This window comes from Triticum dicoccoides, chromosome 3B (genome assembly GCF_002162155.2).
Source record: "Triticum dicoccoides isolate Atlit2015 ecotype Zavitan chromosome 3B, WEW_v2.0, whole genome shotgun sequence".
Lineage (NCBI taxonomy): Eukaryota > Viridiplantae > Streptophyta > Magnoliopsida > Poales > Poaceae > Triticum > Triticum dicoccoides.
Genome location: NC_041385.1, coordinates 239,988,810 through 240,015,753, shown reverse-complemented (window position 1 = coordinate 240,015,753; position 26,944 = coordinate 239,988,810).

Sequence of the window (26,944 nt, the reverse complement as noted above, 5' to 3'; positions counted from 1 at the left end):
GAGATGCTTTAGCGAATTTAGGATGTCGCCAAAAGGCGAGTATTAGAAGATGTCCACGGCGGTGAATTCCATAACCGGCGCCCAATCCGATTCGATTGGTAGGGGCGTGGGAGGTCCAGAGTCCGGCAAGGAGTCCGGCACCTCGGAATCATGAGTTTCGCGAGGGACAAGATTAGTGTTCGGCTCCATTGCCGTGGAAGTTGAAGCCCCCAAGGCGGTGTCCATCCACCGATCCTCGATCTGGGCGATCGGCTCCGGACTAACGGCCGAAGCGGATTCGTGTGCGGCCACCAAGGCATTGTTCGGTGGCAGAGCTAAATCATGCCCATCGTAACAGTGCGGCGCGCTTGGCTGTGGCTCGAGCCCGTCGAAGATCAAGTCTCCACGGACGTCGGCCGAGAAGTTGAGACCTCCGAATCTGACCTGACGGCCAGGGGCGTAGCTTTCGATCTGCTCCAGATGGCCAAGCGAATTAGCCCGCAGTGCGAAGCCGCCGAATACGAAGATCTGTCCGGGGAGAAAAGTCTCACCCTGGATAGCGTTGTTGGTTGAAGATGCCATCGAGCCTATCGGTGACGACACAAAGGAACTCTCAACGAAAGCACCAATGTCGGTGTCAAAACCGGCGGATCTCGGGTAGGGGGTCCCGAACTATGCGTCTAGGCGGATGGTAACAGGAGACGAGGGACACAATGTTTTACCCAGGTTCGGGCCCTCTTGATGGAGGTAAAACCCTACGTCCTGCTTGATTAATATTGATGATATGGGTATTACAAGAGTGGATCTACCACGAGATCAAGGAGGCTAAACCCTAAAGCTAGCCTATGGTATGATTGTTGTAATGTATGTTGTGTCCTACGGACTAAAGCCCTCCGATTTATATAGACACCGGAGGAGGCTAGGGTTACACAGAGTCGGTTACAATGGTAGGAGATCTACATATCCGTATCGCCAAGCTTGCCTTCCACGCCAAGGAAAGTCCCATCCGGACACGGGATGGAGTCTTCAAGCTTGTATCTTCGTAGTCTTGGAGTCCGGCGGACGATGATAGTCCGGCTGTCGGACACCCCCTAGTCCAGGACTCCCTCAACCCCCTTCCCAGAACGCCGACAGTAGCCCCCGGGCCCAAGGCGTGCCTGGACTTGGCTTAGCAGAGAAGCGAAGGGGCAAGTGCGAAGCACCGCGGGCCCCAACAGCCTGCAGCCTTGGGCGCCACGTGGCGGTTGATTGGACGTGGGCGTCTCCGCTTCCCCACGACGCCTTGGCAACCGCCCATCTGACAAAAAGAGGTGCCTGGGCCAGACTTACCTGCTTTGTTCTCGCTTGCCTTGCTCCAGATCCCCTTTCTCACTCTTCTCCTTCCTGCTTCCGAAATCCTCCAGATCTACCTCAATCCTTCCCATCCGGCAAGCCATGGCGCCTCGCAAGACCCCGACCGAGGCCTGGTACTCGCCGGCTCTGGATCCCTGAATGTGTCGGAGAAGAATCTTGCACTCATGCGCCTGAGGATGGTGGCGCAGGGCAACGTGGGAGCGACTGTGTTCAAGGCTGACTCCGACCAGCCTGAAGGCAAGGGGAGCACCTTCTACCCGCTCTTTGTGAGCGCCATCATCGCCGGTCTGGTGCCCCCTTTTTTCGAGTTCTTCCTTGCTGTTCTTCGCCTATACAACTTGTAAGCTCTGCACCTCCACCCCAACTCTGTTCTTCTCCTGGCGATTTTCGCCTACTATTGTGAGGCTCGCGTTGCGGTAAAGCCCTCAGTGGCCTTGCTGCATCATTACTTTTACCTCCGGGTTTCTCGTGGCCCAATCACCGCATGTGCGAGATTCATTGCATACTCCAACTCCAATGCCATCTCGAAGCCGGGGAAGAGGATCGAAGGCTTCCGGAGCAAGTGGGTCATGGTGGACGCCGGGCGCATCCACCCTCGACTGGTGCTACCTACAGGGTAGCCCAAGGCCGTTGATGTGTGGTCTCGCGTGGAGCTTGTTGACCCCTGCGCGAGGGCAGTGCAGAAGAGGATGAACACGGACCTGAGGCCAAGCAACCTGGGGGCGGCGAAGCTGACCGGGGCCATGCTCCTGAGGGAGTTCCTGGAGCACCGGGTGGCTCCACTCTGGGAGCACTCGCTCCCATTATGGAGGCTTGGGGAAGCGGACGCTGCCCTTCGCTTGAGCTCTGCAGCCCTGGCCGATGAAGATCTTGTCATGGCCCTCCATTCCTTGGTCGGGGGAGACGTGGCGGGGCTGGAGGGTGCTCCTGTCCCCCTGTTTCTTCGCGGCAATTGGGAGCAGGTGGTGAACACCATGCCCACCTTCAACGGTCAGGGGCTGGTGCCCGCAGAGGCTCCCGGGGATCGGGCGGCGTTGCCAACGGTGAATGTGTCCTCCAGCGACTCCGGCGGGAGTGAGGAGGAAGAAGAGGAGGAGGAAGAAGAAGAGTCTGACTCCAAGGCGACTGGCGAGGAGTCAGGGGATTCCTTCCCTCGACGCAGGTCCCGCGCCCTCCGTTCCATGCCGGACGACGACGAGGCCGGCGCCAGGCGAGGAGGGGAGGATTCACCCCTGGTCTCGAGGAAGGGCAGGTCGGGGCTGGTTCTCCCAGGATCCGCTCTGGCTCCGGCACGGTCTGAGGCCAGCTCTGTCCTTCCCTACGCGCCCTCTGCTTCCGTGCCTCCCAAGGATGACCCCAGCTGCAGGCTCTCGGGCTTCAAGTTTGGCCAGAGGCTGCTTGAGTCCGCGAACGACGACCAGTAAATGCTCAATCCACGCTTTGGTTTGTTTCTGCCGCCAAGCCTTGACGCCTGCATTCTTGTGGCTAGGCCGGCACCTGCAGCGAAGAAGTTGAATGGGGCTTCTGCGACCCCGCTTGAGGCGAGTTCGTCTGCCAAGGCGGTGCCTTCATCAGCGGGGAAAGGAGGCATCGAGGCTCGTGCCTCCCCTGCCCGGTCGTCCTCGCGAGCCCAGCAGGGACACTCTGGCGAGGAGTCAGCCCCCATGGCCCCGCTGACCTTGGAGGGGCCTGGTCTTGATGCTGCTGCTAAGATGCCCAAGGCCCAGGAGGCTCCTTCCTCCCAAAGCCGTGATCACACTGCCGTCCTCTCCGCCTGCTCCACCGGCTCCCGTCTCTTCTGATCCTTCTTCCGTCTTGGACCAGGCCGCCAACGAACTGAGCCGGCTGCGGGAGGATCTCCAGAGCGCGGACCCTCGCCTGGTGGTCGGGCGGCTGGAGCTAGCTTCTAGCTGGGCCCGCTCTACCGCCTCTGTCCGAGCGGCACTGAGCGAGGCGGCGTCTGCCTCCGACGAGGAGAAGCAAGCCACCCGCCAGGCCAAGGTCGCTCGCGATGCTGCCCAGGGTGACGCTATGGATGCCCAAGGCCGCTGCAAGGCACTGGAGGTCGAGCTGCAAGGCCAGCGTGACGAGCTTGCGAAGGAGGTCTGCATCCGCCAGGAGAAGGAGGAGGAGATGAAGGCTTGGGAGGCTGCCGTCAAGGACCGGGACGCCGACCTTGATGACCGCCATGGACGGCTGGAGACGCTGGAGCAGGCGCTGAAGGTGGAGAGGACCGAGCTAGACCACAAGGCGAAGGTCCTGGCTGAGGATCGAGTGGCCTTCGGCAAGTTGGAAGAGTAGGCTCGTGCTGCGCTGAAGACTCTCTATGAGGGCGGCTTAGAGAAGCCGTTGGCTGGCAAAGAGGACGGCCCTGCTGAGCTGCTTCCCTTCCTGGTCCGTACACTTGAAGATGTTGCGGACGGCCTTGGCCCTACGGCCGAGGTTGAGGCGCGTGCCCTGTCGTCTGCAGCGCTGACGCGCGTCCTTAGCCACGTCTACCTTCGCGACCCCAACGTCGACCTCGACAGTCTGCTGGACCCTGTGAGTGACGACCTCGCCGCCGCTGTTGCTGAGGCCGTGAAGGGCCAAGCCGAGGCTTTGTTGGGGAGGTTCCGTGCCTTCAGCACCTTGACCAAGCGCGACGTCGCCAGCTTCGCGACCTCAGGCGGTGGAGCCGCTACTGGAAAGTGATCCCTTCACAGCTTCTGTCCTTATTTAATTCCTGCAACATGCACCATGCCTCGTGGAGGCATTTAAAATTGTGTTTGGCGTCGTGAAACAATCTATGGCTTGTAATATTTGCTTTTGAATTCCCTAGAATTTGCATTTTCCCCTCCTATTTGCTTGTGTTCTACGTCGGCAGGGCCCGACCCCGCGCATACCTCAGCCGCCGTTAGCCCTAACTGGAAACCAGGACGGGACTAAGGAGTGAGGGGCTACGTGGCAAGTTAGGCTCCTGAGTTGCGTTGCTCAGGAGTCCCCCTTGACGCGCAAACAGCAAGTAGGGAAAGGAGACGTAGGAGTGGATTTGTCGTTCTGCGTCAGCAGGGCCCGGCCCCACACATACCTTAGCCGCCGTTAGCCCCGACCGGAAACCAGGACGGCACTAAGGAGTGAGGGGCTACATGACTAGTTAGGCTCCTGAGTCGCGAAGCTCAGGAGTCCCCCTTGACGTGCAAACGAGCTTTCATACCTTGGCTCCGCTCGGGGAGGGGCGCGCAACGACCAGGTCTGAGGGACCTGGCTGGGTGGCGTGCGTTTGGGCATGGCCTGGGCGCAGCCCCCGTGTCCAGCCCCCTTGTGTGGCACTCCCGAGGGGAGGCGTTGCGATGGTGCCAGACACTATGCTTTGGGCTCCCTGAGGTTGGTACGGCCGTGGGCCGCCCTCAGTTGTTTATCACCAGCGCGGAGCATAGAGCTTCCGTATGTGTACGGGCATAGCCGCTCCTTGGCAGTGTCGTTAGCCAGCGCGGAGCATGGTGCTTCCACTGGTACGTGGGAGGGGGCTCCCCTCTGGGAGGAGCCCCCGGGGCGTGTACAGCCCCGCCCTGACACATGGCCGGCACGGTAGGGCTAGGAGAGGTGTATCTGGGCACCCGTGAGCCAGCGCGGGACTCACGAGGCCCTACCTCGAGGCGGGTTGTGCCTGGCTCTGGGCCTTTATCAATGATGTGTTCCTGCATGATGGTTAGAATGCAAACGCTCTACGCCCTCAGGTCCCGTCCCTCGAGCGAGCTCAGCCGCCGCTGGTATGACAGGTCGCGATGCTGTGGGTCAAGGCCAGGGGTGAGGGCTGGGACCCAGTAAGAGACCATGAGTCGTGATGCTCAGGTGCCCCCCTTTTAACATGCAAGCGCTTTGCATGCGAGCGGAGAGGTCCGCGATAAGTAGCAGATGATAACCATGGGGACCAGGTTAAGCTCGGAGGAGCAAATCCATTTAGATAGATGCAGAAAAAGGGCAAACGCCACAGGGTCTGGCCCGAGCAGCTTGGGGATGATGCAACCCGAGGGGCGCCCCCGACAAGGTAGGTAAAGAGCATAAGCAAAACGGATACATGCCACAGGGACGGAACCATGCGACCTGGGAATGATGCAGCCCTGCGGGTGCTCCCAGCTGAAAATGGAACTTGGAAAGATGTCACCTGATACCGTTGGGGATGAAGTGCTGCTGAAGTAGCGGACGACGCGCAGTGAGGAAGCTGACCCTCATGAGCTCCCGGGACCTGGAGCCTCGGGAGGCTCCGGGGGCACGGGTGGATCTTCGTGGGCCATCTCCATCTCCGCCAGGACCACGTGATGCCTGACCTCCTGAGCCTCTAGAATGCTCCTCAACAGGTGCTGACGAGCGGCGACCATGTTCGGCAGGCCGAAAGGCATGCGAACATAGCTGTGAGGTGGACCCTCGCAACGCCCCACGCGTGAAGGCCAGAGGCGCTCCTAACGCGCGGCTCTGTTGATCCCTGGTACGTCGATGCAGACACGCAGCCCACCATCCTCACTGGGTTATGGGGCTACGGCGGGTAGGCGGCGGCTGCTGCGCATGACTCTTGACTCCTGTAGCTCCTAAATGTTTCTCGCGATGAACTCCCGAGGGTTTGGCCCCCTTGCCTCATTCCTTCCTTAGGGAAACGTGCCTTGAAGCATGCCTCCAAGTGGTTCCCGAGCGCCTCCCTCGTGACCTTGGCAAGGTCGGTGGCCCTCCAGGAGAGAGGCTCCGAGCCTTGCCCAAGGAGGGCACTGGGTGCGCCTTCGTATGCGACAGAGGGTGGCGCCCCTTGCACGGGCGCGGATCCTGACGCAACGCCTCTGGAGGTGCCTGCCTCCTGAGGGTTTGGGCCAGGGGAAGCCTTCTTCTTCTTAGGGTCCACCTCTGGGAGCCTCCCGCTCCTGTGATCTGGGTCTTCGATTGCCGCGGCTTGGAAGGCACGCTCAAGAGAACACACTGCATCCCTCTCCTTGCAAGGCACTGTGATGATTCCACCGCTTGCTGGCATCTTGAGGACATTGTAGCCATGGTGAGTCACTGCCATGAACTTGGCCAGAGTTGGGTACCCGAGGATGGCATTGTATGGAAGGCGAATGTGGGCGACGTCGAAGTCAATGAGCTCGGTGCGGTAGTTGTTGCGCTGCCCAAAGGTGACAGGAAGGCGAACTTGCCCTAGAACGATGGAACCGTCAGTGACTCCTGAAAAAGGCTTGGTCGGCTGAAGCTGATCGTATGGCACTTGGAGATTTTTGAACGTCTCGACGGACAGGACATTGAGTCCTGCTCCGCCATCAATGAGGGTCCTGGTGACTTGCACATTGCTGATGACTGGGGAACAAAGCATCGGGAGGACTCCGGCCGTTGCTGCGCACTTGAGCTGATTCGCTGAGCTGAACGTGATAGCACACACTGACCACCTGAGAGGGCGCGTGGTCTCATGCTTGGGAAGGACTGCATTCACCTCGCGAGCAAACTGCTTGAAGATGCGCTGAGACGCTGGGGCCTGAGCGCCGCCCAGGATGCAAGCGATTGCGCGTGGCTCCTGGAAGCCCCCAGCCCCCTCGTCCTGGTGATGGTCCTCATTCCTCCTTGGCAGTGGTGGCAGGGGAGGGAGGCTTGCATTGCCTTGAGGGCGGTCCTCACGAGGTTGATCCCTCCAACCTCCCTCGCGAGGCTGGTCCTGCCAGCGGTCCTCGCGAGGTCGGTCACGCCACCCTTGGCAAGGGCCATGGTCTTCCCATCGTCCTCCACCTCTTCCTCCTCCTTGGCCATACCCCCGGTCATTGCAGTCAGGACGTCGGCCGATACGCCCATCTCGCACGGCCCTGAGCTCTTGACATTCATTGGTGTTATGGGTATGGAGGTCGTGGTACACGCAGTACCGGCTGCCCTTGCATGACTCAGGCTGGTCCCTGCCTCGCTTGGTGTCTGGCTCTGCTGCGAGCACGGCAGACCCCTTGCGCTTCACGTCCTTGACCTTCGGCTTCTTCTGTTCTGGGTCGGTAGCCGGAAGCTCGAGGAGGGAGAGGCGCCCTTCCTCAGCCCTGGCACACTTGGTCACCAAGTTGAACAGCTCCAGGGATGTGCACAGGTCTTCATGGATTGCTAGCTCCTCTTTCATCTTGATGTCACGCACGCCATCGGAGAAGGCTGAGATGATGGCCTCCTCAGTCACCCTGGGGATCTTGAGGCGGGCGTTGTTGAAGCGCTGGATGTACTTCCGCAGGGTCTCTCCTGGCTGTTGCTTGATGCGGCGCAGGTCACTCATGGCTGGGGGCCGGTCGCGTGTGCCTTGGAAGTTGGCAATGAAGTGGGTGCACATCTTGTCCCAGGAGGAGATCATGCCAGGAGCCAGGTTCAGGAGCCAGGTGCGGGCACCGTCCTTGAGCGCCATGCGAAACCAATTTTCCATGACTTTTTCATCCCCGTTGGCGGCTTCGATGCCCAGCTCGTAGGGCTGTAGGAACTCTGCGGGGTCGGCAGTACCGTCGTAGCGAGGAGGCAGGTCTGGCTTGAACTTGCCGGGCCATGCGATGCTACGCAGCTCGGAGGTGAAGGCGCGGCAGCCTGTGGTGGCAACTGGAGCCCTTTGTTGGTGCTGGGCTTGCTCCTAGAAATTCCCACGCGCCGCCGCTTGGAGCAGCACGGGGTCATGACGTGGCGGTGCAGGGATGCGGTCATGGCGCGCCGGTGCTAGGAGCACGCGGGCACCTTCTTGGGGCGAGGGATTTCTTGGCAGCTCATTTCTTTTCGCGCAGGCGCCGGACACGGTGGGTCTCGTCCTGGGGCCGCGCGCCTTGGAGCCAGGGCGCCTTCTTGGGGAGGAGGTGGCAGAGGCACCTCCTGATCCTTGCCTCCTGCACAAGATGGAAGGCGAGGCAGCGAGAGGGACGGCATGGGAGAGCCCCCTGCGGCGCTGACGAGCTCGGTGATGCAGGCGAGCCAGTCCTCGTAGAGTTCGTCGACGGGATGGTAGTGCAGGAGCTCACGCGCCAGGAGCAGCGCGGCGTGCACGTCTGTGGGGGCGCGACGGGCGTGGGATGACGAACCGGCTGGAGTCAGCGGTGGGGTGGCGGTGCGGCCTTCCCGCCGCACCGAAGGATGCAGGGACAAGGCTTGCTGCTCGTTCCCCGCCGGACCGGTGGCGGCACTGGCGGAAGGCGACGGGGAACGACGGGGGCGTCCGCCGACAGGAGCCGTCTGGGCGACTCGAGCGGCGAGAGCAGCCCGACGCTCGGCGCGGGCTCGGCTAGCGTCAGACATGCACACGACGGAAGATCACACGCGATCAGCGGAAGAAAGATTCTGGCACACCCCTACCTGGCGCGCCAAATGTCGAATTTCGGGTTCCAGCAGACCCTTGAGGTTCAAACTCTGGGGTGCACACAAAGATCATTCCCCTACCAGCTCACGCATCGAAGTCTTGCAAAGGATCTAGGCTAGAAGGAAGAACACACAAGGGACACGAGATTTATACTGGTTCAGGCCACCATTGTGGTGTAATACCCTACTCCAGTGTGTGGTGTGGTGGATTGCCTCAGGGGCTGATGATGAACAGTACAAAGGGGGAACAGCCTCGCGAGGGGTTGTTCTTGAGCTGGTGCAATGAACTGCTAGGGTGAGTTCAGTTGCTTCTCTCTCTCTCTCTCTCTCTCTCTCTCTCTCTCTCTCTCTCTCTCTCTCTGATCGATCTGTTCTCTAGATCTGATGCCCCTACTCTGTGGTGGATAGTCCTATTTATAGAGGGAGGCCCTGGGCCTCTTCCCAAATAATGAGCGGGAAGGGCGCCAACAATTGGCCATTTTGAAGGGGAACATCTAGTACACTTATCCTGACTAAAGTTGGTCTTCGGCTGCCAATGGCTCTGACGGTGACGCCGTCCTGGGCTCCACGATGACCTCCATCCTGCCGTTCTGCTGGTCTTGGTCTTGTTGAACCAAAATGGTAACCTTTGCCTGATTCCTTGGCCCGTGCTTGCCCCCTTTGCACCAAAGGAGAAACAAGGACACTGCGCAGGCCGGCGCCCGCCTGGCGCCTGCCTGGTCTTCGATCGTCATGGCTTGCGTCACGAGCTCCTCGGGAGGTACCCTGCCTTGATCTCTCCTCCTCCTCGCGAGCCTGCCTGAGGAGGCTGCTCCTGAGGAAGCTTCCTATCATCCGCCCCGCGAGGCTCGGCCCCTCCCAAGGGTTTTGAGCTTGAGCTGGTGAAGCTGGGCTGCATTGGGCCCCCACTTGAGCCACGCCGCAGGCCGCAGGCAGGCAAGTCTGGGGCCCCCGTTCACAGAACGCCGACATATCTTAATTTTAAGAAGGATTTAATCGTTTTCTAGAATTAACAGAATTAATTTGATTTGAAAATGCCATTATGACGTCAGCATGACATCAAGGTGATGTCAGCAGTCAACAGTCAGTTGACTTGGTCAAACTGACGCGTGGGTCCTGCATGTCATAGGTTGTCTAATTAACTAATAGATTAATTAGATTAGTTAGTAGATTAATTTAGGGTTAATTAGTTTAGTTAACAGAACTAATTAACTTATTAATTAATTAATTAATAATTTATTCATTTATTTTAAATTCACTTTTTCATTTTTTTTAAAACGTTCTGGTACTGGGCAGGGCCCGATTGTTAATGGGCTTGAGTGCCCTAACGGGCACGGGCTCTAACAGGCGCTGGCGGGCATCGGCCGAAGCCCCGTGAGCGCGCGGTCGCGGGCGAGGGGCTCGCCAGAGCGCGGCCACGGCGAGCCGGCCGCGGACAACGCAGGGAGCAGAACGGCACGTCGAGTGGACGGCTGCGGCGGAGCAGAAGGAGCCGAGCGACGGCCGGCGACACAGGGGGAAGAGGCTGAGGCAAGGCCGTGACGAGGGGGGCGTGACGATGCGGCAGTAGCAGTAGCCACAACAGCAGCGCAGCGGACGGCGACCAGTTAGCGGGGAGGGCGCGGTCGCGGCGAACAACAGGCAGAGGCGAGCGGCCTTAGGCGGGTGAGCGCGGCCAGGGGCGCGTAGGGCATCCAGGGCGCGAGCGGGAGGCGCGCACGGGGATGAGAGGGAGTACAGGAGGGGGTTCCTCACATGGGAGCTGTACGAGGATGGCAGTGGGCTCGATGTAGGCCGACGAGGAGGAGATGGGGAGGCGAGGGGGCGAGGGAGCACGGCGATGGCGGTGGCTCCGGTGAGTTGGCGTCGGGGCGGCGAGCACGACGCGGACGAGGCGGCGCTGGTGGGGCGGTGCTGGCGAGGCGACGGTTAGGACGAACACAATGGCGGCCGCCGAGGTGGTCCCGGGCGGCGGCGAGCGCTGGGTGTCGGGGTCGACGGGATCGGGGCCGATCTTGATCCAGATCGATGGGGGGAGGAGAAGGGGATCGTGGGTGGGGGAAGTGGGGTATGAGGCGACGGGGGTTAGGGTTTTGGTCGGGTGGGGGTTAAGGGAGTGAGTGGGGGGCGGCTGGGCCGTGGGGCGGCCTTGTGGCTAGCTGGGCCACGAGGCCCGACGGGGGGGGGTGTCTGTTGTTTCTTTTTTTATTATTCTTTTCTATTTTTATTTATAGTTTCTTCTATATTTGTTTTAAGAAAAACCAAGTTAGCACCTAAATTAGTATCCTGAATATAGGCCACTGCCAAACCTAGTTTGTAGCCAAATTATATTAGTTTAATATTTTCATAATTTCAAAAGCAATTAAATTATTATTTTAGTCACTGTTTTTAATTAGTCCAAGGCAGTCAAATATTTTACAAAAATGTTGGTTCTCCATCAATATTACTTATGAATTATTTGTCACATCCGGAACATTTTAGTTTTAATATTTGAAAACTTTTATTGTTCAACTTGAATTTGAGTTTTGAATCCGAATGTGATTGAATCATCACGAGATTAACAACAGTAATTGAGGTGACATGGCATTGTTAATAGAGATTACTGTAGCTTAATTATCCGGGCGTGACAATTCTCCTCCACTACAAGAAATCTTGTCCCGAGATTTAAGAGGTGGAGTAAGGGGAAAGTTATGGTTACGAAATTCCAATAGGTCTTCTCGTTCTTGGTTGCTCTTCTCGAAGAGGTCGATCCATTACGTTGAAGTCTTCATTTCTCTGCTCCAGGTCATCATGATGGAGCCGTCATCCTTTCTGTGAAGTCTTCGTCGATCGTACAAAGGACAAGGGGTAACTCCGGAAGAAAGGACCTCTACAAGGTTGGCTATCTAGTAGATAACCCAAGGAAGGTGGCAGAAAGTATCTCTCAAGTAGGAACTTAGGAAAATATCGAGAGCAACGTAAGAAGGTGCCATGAGAGGTTTTGAATGGGCAGGCAATCGTTCGATGCCCGAAACAAGTGTTAAGCGGTCCAGAGCAACGAGAATAAGCATTGCGTCTGATACCAGAATAGATCATTAGGAAGGTGGCTCGCGCATTACACACGAAGCCAAGGGTGAGGAATAACCTTGGAAACAGGGTGTGTACACGAGAGTTAGGTTTCGATCCTGTGGAACTGTGGGTTATGGGCCCACCATGTGGGTTAAAAGCAGGAAGGGTAGTGACATCTTGCATATCCGCGACAGGGAGGCATGTCAATGGATAGCCTATCAGCTATGTCTGCCACAATGTCAGTACCAAGGACGGGGAACAAAGAGAACCATTTTCCTGCTCGTTGAAAGAGGTGAACGAATGAGCAAAGTTCTCAACCATCGATGGTTACCGGAATGTCATCAACAATAGTAACAGGGTCTTACAGACTGAACGGTACACCGAGGTGTTTACATAAGCAGGGAAATATTACTACTTATATAATATGGATCACAAGAAAGGTGAAACCAAACAATGGAAAGGAAATTATGATTATCAGATTTAAACAGAACAATGGGAAGGAAAATGTGTTAAAACACATATTTCAAGGGTATATCCTTCCCAAGGACAAACAGGGCATGATATCCATGACAGGATATAATGAAGAAAACTCTTTAGGTAGGGGAGAGAATTTTCATGACATTACCCATATAGCAGTGTTTGGATAATTGAGCAAGAAACATTTAGCATTGGGCTTCAAATGTTCTTGTTGAAAATAAAATACCATAGACATGCTTCAAGATAGCATTGACATGGTCTTCAAGAAAAGGTCAGATTTTGGATACACAAGGGATCCATCAGGAACAAATCATAGAATAAGCCTTATCATTTTCTTATGTAAGAATGGCTAACCTTGCTAAAAAAGGAAGAACTATAACAATGGGTCATCCAGCCAGGTGTGCTAGGCATGACATCACCTTACCGGGCCATATAAAGACCAATGTTTATAACTCTTGGAAATATGTCGCAACCATCATATCTGACCGAGATTCAGATCTGATTGGTGTTAGAATATCTCAGACTCTGGATGCCTGAGAAGAAAAAGGTGAGACACAAATTGACGAGATGACATTGTAGATTCTCGGGAAATGAACTATGGAAGCACGTTCCGAAACAAGAGTCCATCGTTAAAACCAAGAAGAGGATGAGGAGGTGGTTGATGGACTCAACGACAATTCATCGAGAATTCCGAAAAGATGGATGCCCTCTATTATGTGAACAAGGAGATAACATTTGTCAGATCACATGATATAATGATGTATACTCGAGGAAAACATACACAATTTAAACATTGGTTGAACGGTGCACCCGAATTATGGGCTTACGTAGCAAGATCAATTATAGAAGGGTGATTCGATATCCAATACACAAAGAATGTAACTATCATTCATTAACTTACAAGCAATAGGGTTGCTAGAAGTTTTTTGATTTTTTTTACATCACAGTCCATTTGTCGGTATTCCGGTTGGAACACGGGGGCCATGAAAAGAATGGTGATGGTGAGAAGCATCACTTGCATCAATAATTCATAAGAGGTGGTGAAATTCTCACGACATACTTGACATAAAAGAAGGTAATATTCCAAGGTAAAGAAGAACAAACGCTGGATAGCAAGGAACTCAAGGCATAACACAAAACATGATCATGTTTGTGTTGGAGGGGAGGCAATAAAGTGGCCGATGATAAGACAAATCATCGAGGATAAGGATGGCATTTCTCATCATGAATTCGATCGATATCCTGGAAGAGCTCATAAGGTTGATGATGATCACGACACATTTGTCGAGAGATTTCATGAAGATGTAATCAATCAGCGATGACACCAAGTCAAAGGAATGATGAAGCAAAAAGTAATTGGAACCATGGGTACGACACAAACTCGAAATGAAGCTTGCTGTTCAAGGTGAAATGATATGATGAGGAAATGGACGTAAGAATAGCTCATCGTCAAAATTTGTGCTTCGGGAAGAAGGACCATGTAGCATAGTTAAAATTTAGCACGCTAATGATATAGCCGATCAGGCTAGGAATGACTTAATTGATTATTAAACTTGTAAGCAACGAAATTACATAGAGTTATTGAATCGGAGTGCAGAATTGATTCACTTATCGGCGTTCTCGAGTGACTCATAACTCAGAACCTGGGAGGAATCTGAGATCGGTGAGAAGCAATACTAGATGAAGACTCGCAGGAAGCAACACAGTTCTCAAGATACCAGAGGTTAATACTCGAGGAAGATCAAAATAGAGGTTGCGAAGATGTATCGATCAACAGAAGACAAGTGCTTTAACTTGTCTAAGAAATGGAATCAAAGGAGATCAATCATGGTCGGAACCACGATTGCAAAGGATCAATTCACAGATGCCGGCTGATATTATATCAAGAAATAGTTATTATTACAAGAAGCTTCCATGATAGGATCTACATCGTGTCCATGGGCATGAACAAAAAGTTCAAGGTCGACTCCCACTTCTTCAATGTATAAACTCTCATTCACTTCTCGCGTTCGATGAAGTTGTAGTGTTGAAATTTTATCTGGAAAAATACCAGAAGAGTACGACTCGTGAAACTTTCGAGTTCACACATATAAAGGAAGGCATAGGTTCAACCCATCAGGGTATCGTGGAAACATATTCCACAAGCTTCAATAGTAAATATCACCAGATCGAAAGCAGAGCATAGTTGGCAAAGCAGAGGATACAATTTGACAAAGGCATTATGTATTTGAGAAAAGACTCACAAAGTTATTGAATATGAAGGACGTCATCGGATAAAATCCAATAGAGGTTCTGGCGGTCCACAAGGGATCTGAGGTGAGTATCGGTACTCAACCAGAAGAGCAAAGAATGCAAATGCCACAGTTTATGGAATCATCTGGATAATTTGAAGCTTAATTGCAAAGGAAGTATGATTCCAAATCGAAGGATCAGAAGCAGACGCTCTGATCAAGGATGGATAAGTTGAATAGACTTAGGGGCACAATCGATGGCAACTTGGTTGGTCGAGAACTAGGTCATGTTCAAAATGACATCTGAGCCGGAAAGATATTTTAAAAGGATCAACCGATGATTGCGTGCATTCGCACTCATGTTGAATCAATAGGATCAAAACGACGGTGTCAAAAGGAGACTAATGAATATTGCCAGACATATGGGAAGCATCCATAATGCAAGCAGACAAGTATTTGCAGAGGAATAAAGCTCCTAAGGATTTTCGGAGGACCGAATAGTATTTCGAAGACTTTTGTGAAACAACTGAACAACTGGGGATGAGCAGATACTCGGTAAGTGCGAGGAATTATCCGTAGGGGTATTCATCCTGAATAGAGCTAACAGTTGGCACAAAGGATTCTCGAGATATTGTAAAATATTTCGTGGTATCTAGTAATATCAAGAGCATCTTGGGATGAAGGTATGGACGGCGAGTGTATGTATTTATCCATAGGGATATATCGATGATAGGGAATTGCAAAAACGGCGGGCATAAAGTCTCAAGAGAACATCAGAGGTTATCTTCAGAATCTTCTGGTGCAGCAGGCGATCATCTGTTATACGGGCTCTCCGGGAGGAAGTAGTTACGAGAACCTAGAGTCAGAGTTAGTAAAATTCATTTAACCCGAATAGAAGAGAGATTAGAGTCCCAGAGTATAGGCTAGGAATAAAAGATCCTAATACCACCCAATGGCGACGTGGGCCCGTAAGCCACACAACCATGTTAGTAAAAGTATAGCAATGACTAGACTCAACTTCGGCCAAGGAGTCGGAAAGGGGATTCCTATAGGCAGTCAGCTCTGATACCAACTTGTGACGCCCCCGATTCAACTGTACACTAATCATGCACGCAAATGTGTACGATCAAGATCAGGGACTCACGGAAAGATATCACAACACAACTATAAAAGTAAAATAAGTCATACAAGCATCATATTACAAGCCAGGGGCTTCGAGGGCTCGAATACAAGTGCTCGAACATAAACAAGTCAGCGGAAGCAACAATATCTTTGTACAGACATAAGTTAAACAAGTTTGCCTTAAGAAGTCTAGCACAAAAGTAGCAACGATCGAAAATGCGAGGCCTCCTGCCTAGGACCTCCTAACTACTCCTCGAAGCCGAACTCCATGTAGAATCATCCTCGGGATCATCTGGCTCCTGGGCTCCAGCATTTGGTTGCGACATTCGGGAAGAAGAGGAAAAATGGGGGAAAGAGGGAGCAAAGCAACAGTGAGTACTCATCCAAAGTACTCGCAAGCAAGGAACTAAACTACATATGCATGGGTATATGTGTAAGGAGGCAATATCAGTGGACTAAACTGCAGAATGCCAGAACAAGTGGGGGATAGCTAGTCCTATCGAAGATTATGCTTCTGGCAGCCTCCGTCTTGCAGCATGTAGAAGAGAGTTGATTGAAGTCCTCCAAGTAGCATCACATATCATAATCCTACCCGGCGATCCTCCCCTCGTCGCCCTGTGGGAAAGCGATCACTGGGTTGTCTCTACAACTTGTCTGGGTGTGTTTTATTAAGTATTCGGTTCTAGTTGTCATAAGGTCAAGGTACAACTCCGGGTCATCCTTTTACCCAAGGACACGGCTATTCGAATAGATAAACTTCCCTGCAGGGGTGCACCACATAACCCAACACGCTCGACCCCTTTGGCCGGACACACTTTCCTGGGTCATGCCCGGCCTCGGAAGATCAACACGTCGCAGCCCCACCTAGGCACAAGAGAGAGGTTAGCACGCCGGTCTAAATCCTATGCGCGCAGGGGTCTGGGCCCATCGCCCATTGCACAACTGCACGTTGTGTGGGCGGCCGGAAGCAGACCTACCCCCTTAATACAAGAGTAGGCTTACGGTCCAATCCGGCGCGCGCCGCTCAGTCGCTGATGTCACGAAGGCTTCGGCTGATACCACGACGTCGAGTGCCAATTATTGTTCCTGCGTAGTTGGTTAGTGCGTATAGGCCAGTAGCCGGACTCAGATCAAATACCAAGATCTCGTTAAGCATGTTATTATGAAGTAACTGCGAACGCTGATCAGGGCCAGGCCCACCTCTCTCCTAGGTGGTCTCAACCTGCCCTGTCGCTCTGCCACTAACTAACCATCAGGGGGCTGTTGGGAACCCAGGCCCATCACTACCTGGATGGAACCACCTGCCCCTTCAGCCCCCATCTCCGAACAGTAACATAAGTATGTAGAAGTATATAGTATATGTACCCGTGATCACCTCCCGAAGTGATCATGGACCGGTAGTATAGCATGGCAGACGGACAAGAATGTAGGGCCACAGATGGAATACTAGCATCCTATACTAAGCATGTAGGATTGCAGGTAAAGGTAACAACAGTAGTAGCAAGGACAGGCTATGCATCAGGATAGGATTAACGGAAAGCAGTAACATGCTACACTACTCTAATGCAAGCAGTAGAGAGAATAATAGGTGATATCTGGTGATCAAGGGGGGGGGGCTTGCCTGGTTGCTCTGCCAAGAAGGAGGGGTCGTAACTCCATAGTCGAACTGGGCAGCAACAGCGTCGGTCTTGTAATATACCGGAGAGAAGAGGGGAAAGAAATAGTAAATACAATGCAAACATAAGCATGACGATGCATTACATGACAATGAGCGGTGCTAGGTGTGCCCTAACGCGGCAGTAGGTGGTACCGGCGAAAGGGGGAAACATCCGAGAAAGTATCCCCGGTGTTTCACGTTTTTTGATAGATGAATAGGAGTTGAAATGTTGTAGGTTCACTATGCTAGGGACGCGTGGCGGACGAACGGGCTGCGTATCTGGATTCGTCTCGTCGTTTTGAGCAATTTTCATGTACAAAGCTTTTCCATCCGAGCTACGGTTTATTCTATATTAATTTTAAAAAGGATTTAATCCTTTTCTAGAATTAACAGAATTAATCTGATTTGAGAATGCCATTATGACGTCAGCATGACATCAAGGTGATGTCAGCAGTCAATAGTCAGTTGACTTGGTCAAACTGACACGTGGGTCCTGCATGTCATAGGTTGTCTAATTAACTAATAGATTAATTAGATTAGTTCGTAGATTAATTTAGGTTTAATTTTTTAGTTAACAGAATTAATTAACTTATTAATTAATTAATTAATAATTTATTCATTTATTTTAAATTCACTTTTTCATTTTTTTAAACGTTCTGGTACTGGTCGGGGCCCGATTGTTAATTGGCTTGAGTGCCTTAACGGGCACTGGCTCTAACGGGCACTGGCGGGCATCGGGCGAAGCCCCGTGAGTGCGCGGGCGCGGGCGAGTGGCTCGCCGGAGCGCGGCCACGGAGAGCCAGCCGCGGACAACGCAGGGAGCAGAACGGCACGACGAGTGGACGGCTCCGGCGGAGCAGAAGGAGCCGAGCGACGGCCGGCAACGCAGGGGGGAGAGCCCGAGGCGAGGCCGTGACGAGGGGGGGCCGCGACGGTGCGGCAGTAGCAGCAGCCGCAACAGCAGTGCAGTGGACGGCGACCTGTTAGCGGGGAGGGCGCGGTCGCGGCGAACAACAGGCAGAGGCGAGCGGCCTTAGGCGGGTGAGCGCGGCCAGGGGCGCGCAGGGCGTCCAGGGCGCGAGCGGGAGGCGCGCATGAGGAGGAGAGGGAGTACAGGAGGGGGTTCCTCACATGGGAGCTGTAGGGGGATGTTAGTGGGCTCGATGTCGGCCGATGAGGAGGAGATGGGGAGGCGAGGGGGCGAAGGAGCACGGCGATGGCGGTGGCTCCGGTGAGTTGGCGTCGGGGCGGCGAGCACGACGCGGACGAGGCGGCGCCGATGGGGCGGCGCTGGCGAGGCGACGGTTAGGACGAACACGATGGCGGCCGGCGAGGTGGTCCCGGGCGGCGGCGAGCGCTGGGCGTCGGGGTCGACGAGATCGGGGCCGATCCCGATCCAGATCAATGGGGGGGAGGAGAAGGGGATATTGAGTGAGGGAAGTGGGGTGTGAGGCGATAGGGGTTAGGGCATCTCCAGCCGTTGGCCCCCCAGGACGCACAAAAATCGCCCCCTGGGGGCGAGCCGGCGAGACACTCGGCGCTGGGGGCGGTTTTTCGCCCAGTCGCCGCCCCCAGCTCGCCCCCAGGCGCCGAAATTGGCCCGCTTTGCAGCCCAATTTCGGCGAATAAACGGCCCATATGGGCGAGAATAGGCCCATATTCGGCGTGGTTTCGCCCTGTCTCGGCGTTCATTTATCAACATAATTATTCCTTATCACATATTTCATCACAGAAAAATCAAATACTTCAAGAAAATAGTACAACAACAAATAGTTCAATACAAATTATATAGTTCAACAAATAAAAACTCGTATTTCATCACGCGGCGTCCCCTCGAGCCTCCATAGGTGCTCAATCAGATCTTTCTGCAGTTGATGATGCACCTGTGGGTCTCGGATCTCTTGACGCATACTGAGATAGGCAGTCCAAGTTGCCGGTAGCTGGTGATCAACTTCGGCTAGAGGACCCTGCCAGTAGTATGGTTCAGTGTCAAACACTGGGTCTTCTTGCTCGCTCTCGATGATCATGTTGTGCAAGATGACGATGCCGGTTCTTTGCTTTCACCCGCCCCGGCGCCGAGCCACCTCGACGCGGCTTTTCATTGCTCGCCAGCAGCTGGGCGAGGGCGGCGAGCACCATCAGATGCTCTTGTTCCTGGACGTCGGCCGCGGCTTCCTCCTCCAGCAGCGCGGCGAGCTCTTCCTCCTCATCGGAGTCCATCGCCGAGTCAGTCAAAACGCCGAACACCTTGCGCTCGTGGGCGTGTACCCGCCGTCAAACCGCGCCTCCGCGGCCGGAAACGGCGTCCGGCACCGCCTAGTGCTGCGGGGAGGGGTTGCCGCGGCGAAGCGCTGCTATTTTCAGGCGGGGAATGGCTATCTAGGCGGAGTAGGCCGGCGACCGTCGCCGGGATACCGCTAGTGGTGGCCGAGGGCGCGGGGGGTGCGAGGCTAGTCGGGGAAGAAAAACTTGACTTTTCCCCTGTCGGTGTGGGCCAGGCGCGCTTTTCACTAGCGCCGGAGCCCCCAACGGCTCCCCAGCGCGGCGGGTTCGGCCTGTGACCACCAGGCGGAAAAAAGGCCCGAGCCAGCGATTTTCGGCGTCCTGGGGGCGCGACTGGGACGCTTTTTTGGCGCCGGCGCGAAAAAATCGCCTAGGGAGGCCTTCTTGGGGGCGCGGCTGGAGATGCCCTTAGTGTTTCGGTCAGGTAGGGGTTAAGGGAGTGAGTGGGGGGGCGGCTGGGCCGTGGGGCGGCCTTGTTTTCTTAAAACTAAAATGTTTTTTTTATTATTCTTTTCTATTTTTATTTATAGTTTCTTCTATATTAGTTTTAAGAAAAACCAAGTTAGCACCTAAATTAGTATCCTGAATATAGGCCATTGCCAAACCTAGTTTGTAGCCAAAATATATTAGTTTAATATTTTCATAATTTCAAAAGCAATTGAATTATTATTTTACTCACTGTTTCTAATTAGACCAAGGCAGTCAAATATTTTACAAAAATGTTGGTTCTCCACCAATATTACTTATGAATTATTTGTCACATCCGGAACATTTTAGTTTTAATATTTGAAAACTTCTATTGTTCAACTTGAATTTGAGTTTTGAATCCGCATGTGATTGAATCATCGCGAGATTAACACAGTAATCGAGGTGACATGGCATTGTTAACAGAGATTACTGTAGCTTAATTATCCAGGCGTCACACTCTCTCTCTTCACACATGCGCACTCGAGGTGAGTCTTGAATAATGTTACAGGGTAACACAGCCTCTGCACCGTACACCATGAAAAAAGGTGTATATCAGGTAGAACGATTGGGCATGGTCCGCAGCCCCCAGTGTACGGAGTCTAGCTCGTCCACCCAGTCCTTGTCTGATTCTTTCAAATACCGCACTAATCTGGGTTTGATGCCGCTCATAATAGGACTGTTAGCTCATTTGACTTGACCGTTGGTTTGTGGGTGGTAAACGGAGGCGTAATCGAGCTTGATGCCCAGATTAGCACACCAGGCTTTCACCTTATCTACTATGAAATTGGAGCCGTTGTCAGTGATAATGCTATGTGGAACACCATAACGATGCACAACGCCACATATAAAATCTATCACTGGTCTGGCTTCAGCCGTTTTGACTGGTTTGGCCTCTATCCACTTAGTGAATTTATCCACCGTGACCAACAAATATTTTTTCTTGTGGCTTCCTCCTTTAAGGAGTCCGACCATATCAAGCCCCCAGACCGCAAAAGGCCATGTGATGGGGATTATTTGTAGAGTGGTGGGTGGCATATGGCTTTGATTGGCAAAAAGCTGGCATTCCGACACAATGTTGGACGAGGTCCTATGCGTCTGCTCGGGCCGTTGGCCAATAGAAACCTATACGGAAGGCCTTGCTTATGAGGGCCCGAGCCGCGGCGTGGTGACCACCGAGTCCAGCATGAATTTCAGCCAAGAGCTGCCGCCCTTCCTCCTCGGAGATACATCTTTGTAGTACTCCAGTAGCACTTTTCTTATAGAGTTTTCCCTTGTGAACCTTGTAGGCTTTAGAGGACCACACAATGCAGCGTGCCTCATTCTGGTCCTCAGGAAGCTCTCACCTATTACGGTAGGCCAAGAAGGGTTCGGTCCATGTGGCGATGACCGCCATGATGAGATGGGCCGACTGTGTAATTTCGGTGGCTGAGCCCCCGATGATGTTGGTGTATTTGATTCTGGGGTTGTATTCGGGTCTAGATTTGTAGTGCCGCTCTCCCCTTGCCATATCACTGATGGCTTAAAAAGCCTTTCCGGAAAGATGTTAGGTGGGACGAGGTCGCGCTTGGCGCTGATGCAAGCAAGGACATCCACCGCTTGATTACTTTCTCGAGCCACATGGTGAAACTCGAGCCCCTCGAACCGAGCCGACATTTTGAGAACGGCATTACGATAAGCCGCCATCTTCGGATCTTTGGCATCGAAATCTCCATTTATTTGAGATATTGCGAGATTTGAATCCCCGCGCACTTCCATGCGTTGTATGCCCATGGAGACGACCATCCGGAGACCATGCAAAAGGCTTCGTATTCGGCTGCATTATTAGAGTCTATGAAGAATATTTGTAGGACGTACTGAACAGTATCTCCGGTAGGGGATGTTAGGACAACGCCTGCCCCTAGGCCTGCCAGCATTTTGGAGCCATCGAAGTGCATGATCCAGTTGGAGTATGTGTTGTACTCTTTAGGGAGTTCGGCTTCTGTCCATTTGGCGATGAAGTCAGCCAATACTTGAGATTTAATGGCCCTGCGCGGTTTGTATGATATGTCGAATGGAAGGAGCTCAATGGCCCACTTGGCTATCCGGCCCATAGCGTCGCGGTTGTTCATTATGTCAGTGAGTGGTACTTTGGAGGCCACCTTAATTGAGCACTCTTGAAAGTAGTGTCATAGCTTCCTGGATGCCATAAAAACCGCATATGCTATTTTTCTAGTAATGAGGGTACCGAGATTTGCATGGTGTGAGGACGGTGGATACGTAGTATACCGGCTTCTAGAGCAGGAATTTGTGTTTGTCCACTTCTCATTCGACGACGAGCACCGCGCTCACGACTTGGTGTGTGGCCGATATGTGTAATAACATGGGTTCACCGACATTTGGCGCAGCCAGGATTGGGTTGCTTTCTAGGAGAGCCTTTATTTCTTCTAATCCGGCCGTTGCCGCGTCTGTCCACTCGAAGTGTTCGGTGCGCCGGAGAAGGCGATACAGCGGCAATGCCTTTTCTCCTAGTCTAGAGATAAAGCGGCTTAAAGCTTCCACACATCCGGATAATTTTTGGACCTGTTTAAGGTCTGTTGGGTAGCCAACTGTGACAAAGCTCGGATTTTAGCTGGGTGTGCTTCAATTCCTCTATTGGAAACGATGAAGCCTAGAAGTATTCCAGCGGGAACGCCGAAAACATACTTTTCTGGATTGAGCTTGATGTCATATGTTCGGAGGTTGTCGAATGTGAGACGTAGATCATCTATTAAGGATTCGATGTGCCTAGTTTTGATGACTACATCATCCACGTATGCTTCAACTGTCTTGCCGATTTTTTTCCAGGCATGTTTGAATCATGCGTTGATAAGTGGCACCAGCATTTTTGAGCCCGAAAGGCATAGTGTTGAAGCAGAAAGGCCCGTACGGGGTGATAAATGACGTTGCGGCTTGATCGGACTCCTTCATCTTGATTTGATTGTATCCAGAGTATGCGTTGAGGAAGCACAGTGAGTCGTGTCCTGCGGTGGCGTCGATGATCTGATCAATGCGGGGGAGGGGAAAAGGATCCTTAGGGCAAGCCTTGTTGAGGTCTTTGAAATCGTCGCATAGGCGCAAGGATTTATCCTTCTTTGGTAACATCACCAGGTTTGCTAGCCAGTCCGGGTGTTTTATTTCTCTAATGAATCCGACCTCGAGTAACTTGGCTAGCTCCTCTCACATGGCTTGTCGTTTGGGTTCGGAAAAGCGCTGTAATGTTTTCTTGACCGGCTTGTATCCCTTCAATATGTTTGGACTATGTTCAGCCAGCCTGCATGGGATTCCAGGCATATCAGCAGGATGCCAGGTGAATATGTCCCAGTTTTCGCGTAGGAATGCCCGCAGTGCGGCGTCGACCGTGGGGTCCAGTTGTGCCCCGATGGATGCTATCTTCATGGAGTCCGTTGGGTGGACCTGGAATTTGACTATTTCGTCTGTTGGTTTGAAGGAGGTGGATTTGGGTCGCTTATCAAGTATCACGTCGTCCCTATCCACTATGGAGCGCAATGCTGTTAATTCTTCGGTCGCGAGGGCTTCAGACAATGCCTCGAGGGCCAATGTGGCGGTTTTGTTTTTAGCGCGGAGTGCTATGCCGGATCACTAGCAAGAGTAATGATTCCATTTGGCCCGGGCATCTTAAGCTTCATGTACCGTAATGGGGTATGGATTGGAAGCTTGCAAATGTGTCTCGCCCTAAAAGGGCGTGATATCCGCTGTTGAAAGGGGCCACTTGAAAGGTTATTTCTTCGGACCGATAGTTCTCCGGCGTGCCGAATACTACATCCAGTGTGATTTTTCCTGCACATCGTGCCTCCCGACTGGGAATAATTCCTCGGAAGGTCGTGCTACTTTGCTCAATGCGGCTCTTGTCTATTTCCATTTTGTTGACAGTTTCTCGTAAATGAGGTTTAGTTCGCTGCCACCATCCATGAGAACTTTGGTAAGCCGAAAACCGTCCACAATTGGACTGAGGACCAGTGTGGCGGGCGCTCGGACTGTTCCGAATTTTGGTTCGTCACTGGCATTGAAAGTTATGGCCGTGTCGTTCCAGGGGTTTATTGCTGCAACTTGGCAGACTTCGGTGAGACTGCGGAGTGCCCTTTTGCGCCTATTGTTTGAGGCGAAAGTCTCGAAGACTGTCAGCACTGCGCGGTTGTTGTCTTCTATGGGATGTTGCTCTGCGGTATTCTTGATGAGGAGATCCTCACCGCTCTTGGCCACCTCCCGGAGTATCCAACATGCTCTAAGGTTGTGGGTTGGTATGTTATCCGGTGTTGTGTGTATATTGCATGGCCTATCGAGCCATCCCTCTAGGACGGTTCTGTGCCCCGTAATGCGCTTTGATTTTTTGGTTATTGGATCGGGCGACCGATGAGGATGCACCCTTTTTGTCCGGACGAGGGGTTTAGTGGAAACCGGTGGCTCCCACGAGGCTGCCTGAGTTTTCCAGGCCTTTCCATTGCGCAGTACTTCTATACTATGGTTGCCAAGTCAGCGAAGTGTGATACGTGATGGTGATTGATTGCATTGAGGACTCCCTCATCCGTGCAATTTTTTCAAAACAATGAGATTGCGTCTTCATCGCGGCAGTCTTTGATCTTGTCCTTGACAAGGAGGAATCTGGTCCAAAAGTGATGGACCGTTTCCCGGGATTGCTGTCTGATGTGGGTAAGATCGCTTATATCTGGGTGGGTGGGTGGATTTAAGTCTGAACCCTGACCCCGTATGGGATACGGAGCTTGAGAAAGTTCCGAGCTTAATAGTTCAGGCTCCGGGATATCAACCAATCTTTCAGGCCCACTGTACGATTCTAAGTTAGGAATATGGGGCATGCCTTCCCGCGGGTGAGTATCCGGCTCTGTGAGCTCAGAGATCCGAACATAGTTTGTCCTCAACATAGGGGAAGAGTCATCGCATTGCCCCTCCACTACCGCTATCTGATGGGTGACTGGTGGAGATTCAATTTCTCTCTGACCGGGTTTAAGCCCAATCCGATCATAGTCCATAGCGACTCCCAAGGCGGCGATGCGATCCAGGAGTTCATTTAAAGACGACAACTCCATCGGATCCATTTGTTCGGAGTATTCTGAGCTGACGTGAAAGTTGTTTTCGATGACACGAGAAGTCATCATCGGCCCGACGGCCGAGCTGGCGACCATGGTAAAGCCGCCCAGCCGGAGGGTTTGGCCTGAGGCCAGGGCTCCTCCGGAGGTGATGTTATCCTCGATAACAAGGTGAGCCATCAAGCCTATCTTCAACGTCACAGCGGAACTCTCAATGAAAGCACCAATGTCGGTGTCAAAACCGGCGGATCTCGGGTAGGGGGTTCCAAACTGTGCGTCTAAGGCTAATGGTAACAGGAGGCGGGGGACACAATGTTTACCCAGGTTCGGGCCCTCTCTATGGAGGTAATACCCTACTTCCTGCATGATTGATCTTGATGAATATGAGTATTACAGGAGTTTATCTACCATGAGATTGTAATGGTTAAATCCTAGAAGTCTTACCTATGAGATTATGATCCTTGTCCTACGGACTAAACCCTCTGGCTTATATAGACACTGAAGGAGGCTAGGGTTACACAAAGTCGGTTACAGAGAAAGGAATCTACATATCCGCATCTCCAAGTTTGCCTTCCACGCAAAGGGGAGTCCCATCCGGACACGGGACGAAGTCTTCTATCTTGTGTCTTCACAGTCCAACAATCCGGCCACAGTACATAGTCTGGCTGTCCGAGGACCCCCTAATCCAGGACTCCCTCACTGGGCTCTACCACGCTATTCATGTCCCACTCCTTTCGCTGACATGTGGGACATCCAACACGTGTCGTGTTTGGAATTCTTCGTCGTAAGTGTTGAAACGCTAGCATTGATCAGAAATAAAAAATAAATATAAATCAGTAGTGATACTATACCACGCGGTTTCCTTGCTCCTCCATATTGAAAAGAATACTTCCGTTCGCCAACATGTGGGACGTCGACCATCCTGGTCCACTTGCCATGAACGCAGAACTCCAAGGGAGAGACACCCCGATCATCGCGCCGCAGTAATAATCACTAATGAGCCATCAAATCACATGCCCAACCTTTCCCACTATGAAGTTGCTCAGACGGAAGAACCATCATGACTTCACTGAATTCCGCTTCTTAAAGAAAACTACTGTACCAGCAGTACTGCTAGCTATAGTAGTTACTCCAAGAGAGGCCTCCTTTCGTTCATAGGATAGAAATTTTATAGGAATATGAAAATCATAGGAAGTGAGATGACATGCATCTCAATTCCTATAGAGAAAGAGATGCCATTTATGCATAGGATAGGAATTTTCCATTGAGTCCAGGCTAATGTACTGGTAATTTTCTGTAAAAACTATAGTAGTAACTAGTAATACTGGTACATGCTCGTACTCAGACACAGACACACACACTAACTACTAGTACTACTACTTCTCACATGCTGGCCCGACGCCGTCGTTCTCCTTCCCGGCTTTATCGGCGACACCCCACCGTGCTTGGATCTCCGCCGACGTCTCCGCAGCAGCGCGTGCGTCCTCTTCTTTCTTGTGGCGGCGGTCCTCTCTTTTCTTTAGTGCTTTGGCCGCCTCTTGCTCTACCGCCCATTCGGCCTTAGCAGCTTGAAATTCCTCCCACATAGGTGTGAGGTCGCGAGCGGCGATGAACTCGGCATGACGGGATGCCATCGCTTCCCTACCATTTTGTGTGTAGTCGTGGGCGGCGAGGAACTTTGCACGGCGGGATGCCATCGCTTCCTTACCGGTTAGTGTGCGACGCGGTGGCATGAACGACGCTTGGTGAGAGCTCTGGGGTGGATTGGCCGGACAACCGTATAGTGCATTGGTTTGTCAAGAGCTCAAGGACAGAAGACGAAGGAAATTTGGATTCGCCTTTAATCCTGGTCATTTATTACCGAGTAAAATGCATTAGCGGTCATCGAACTTGTCTTGCTAGCTCACTTTGATCATTGTATACGAGATATGGTG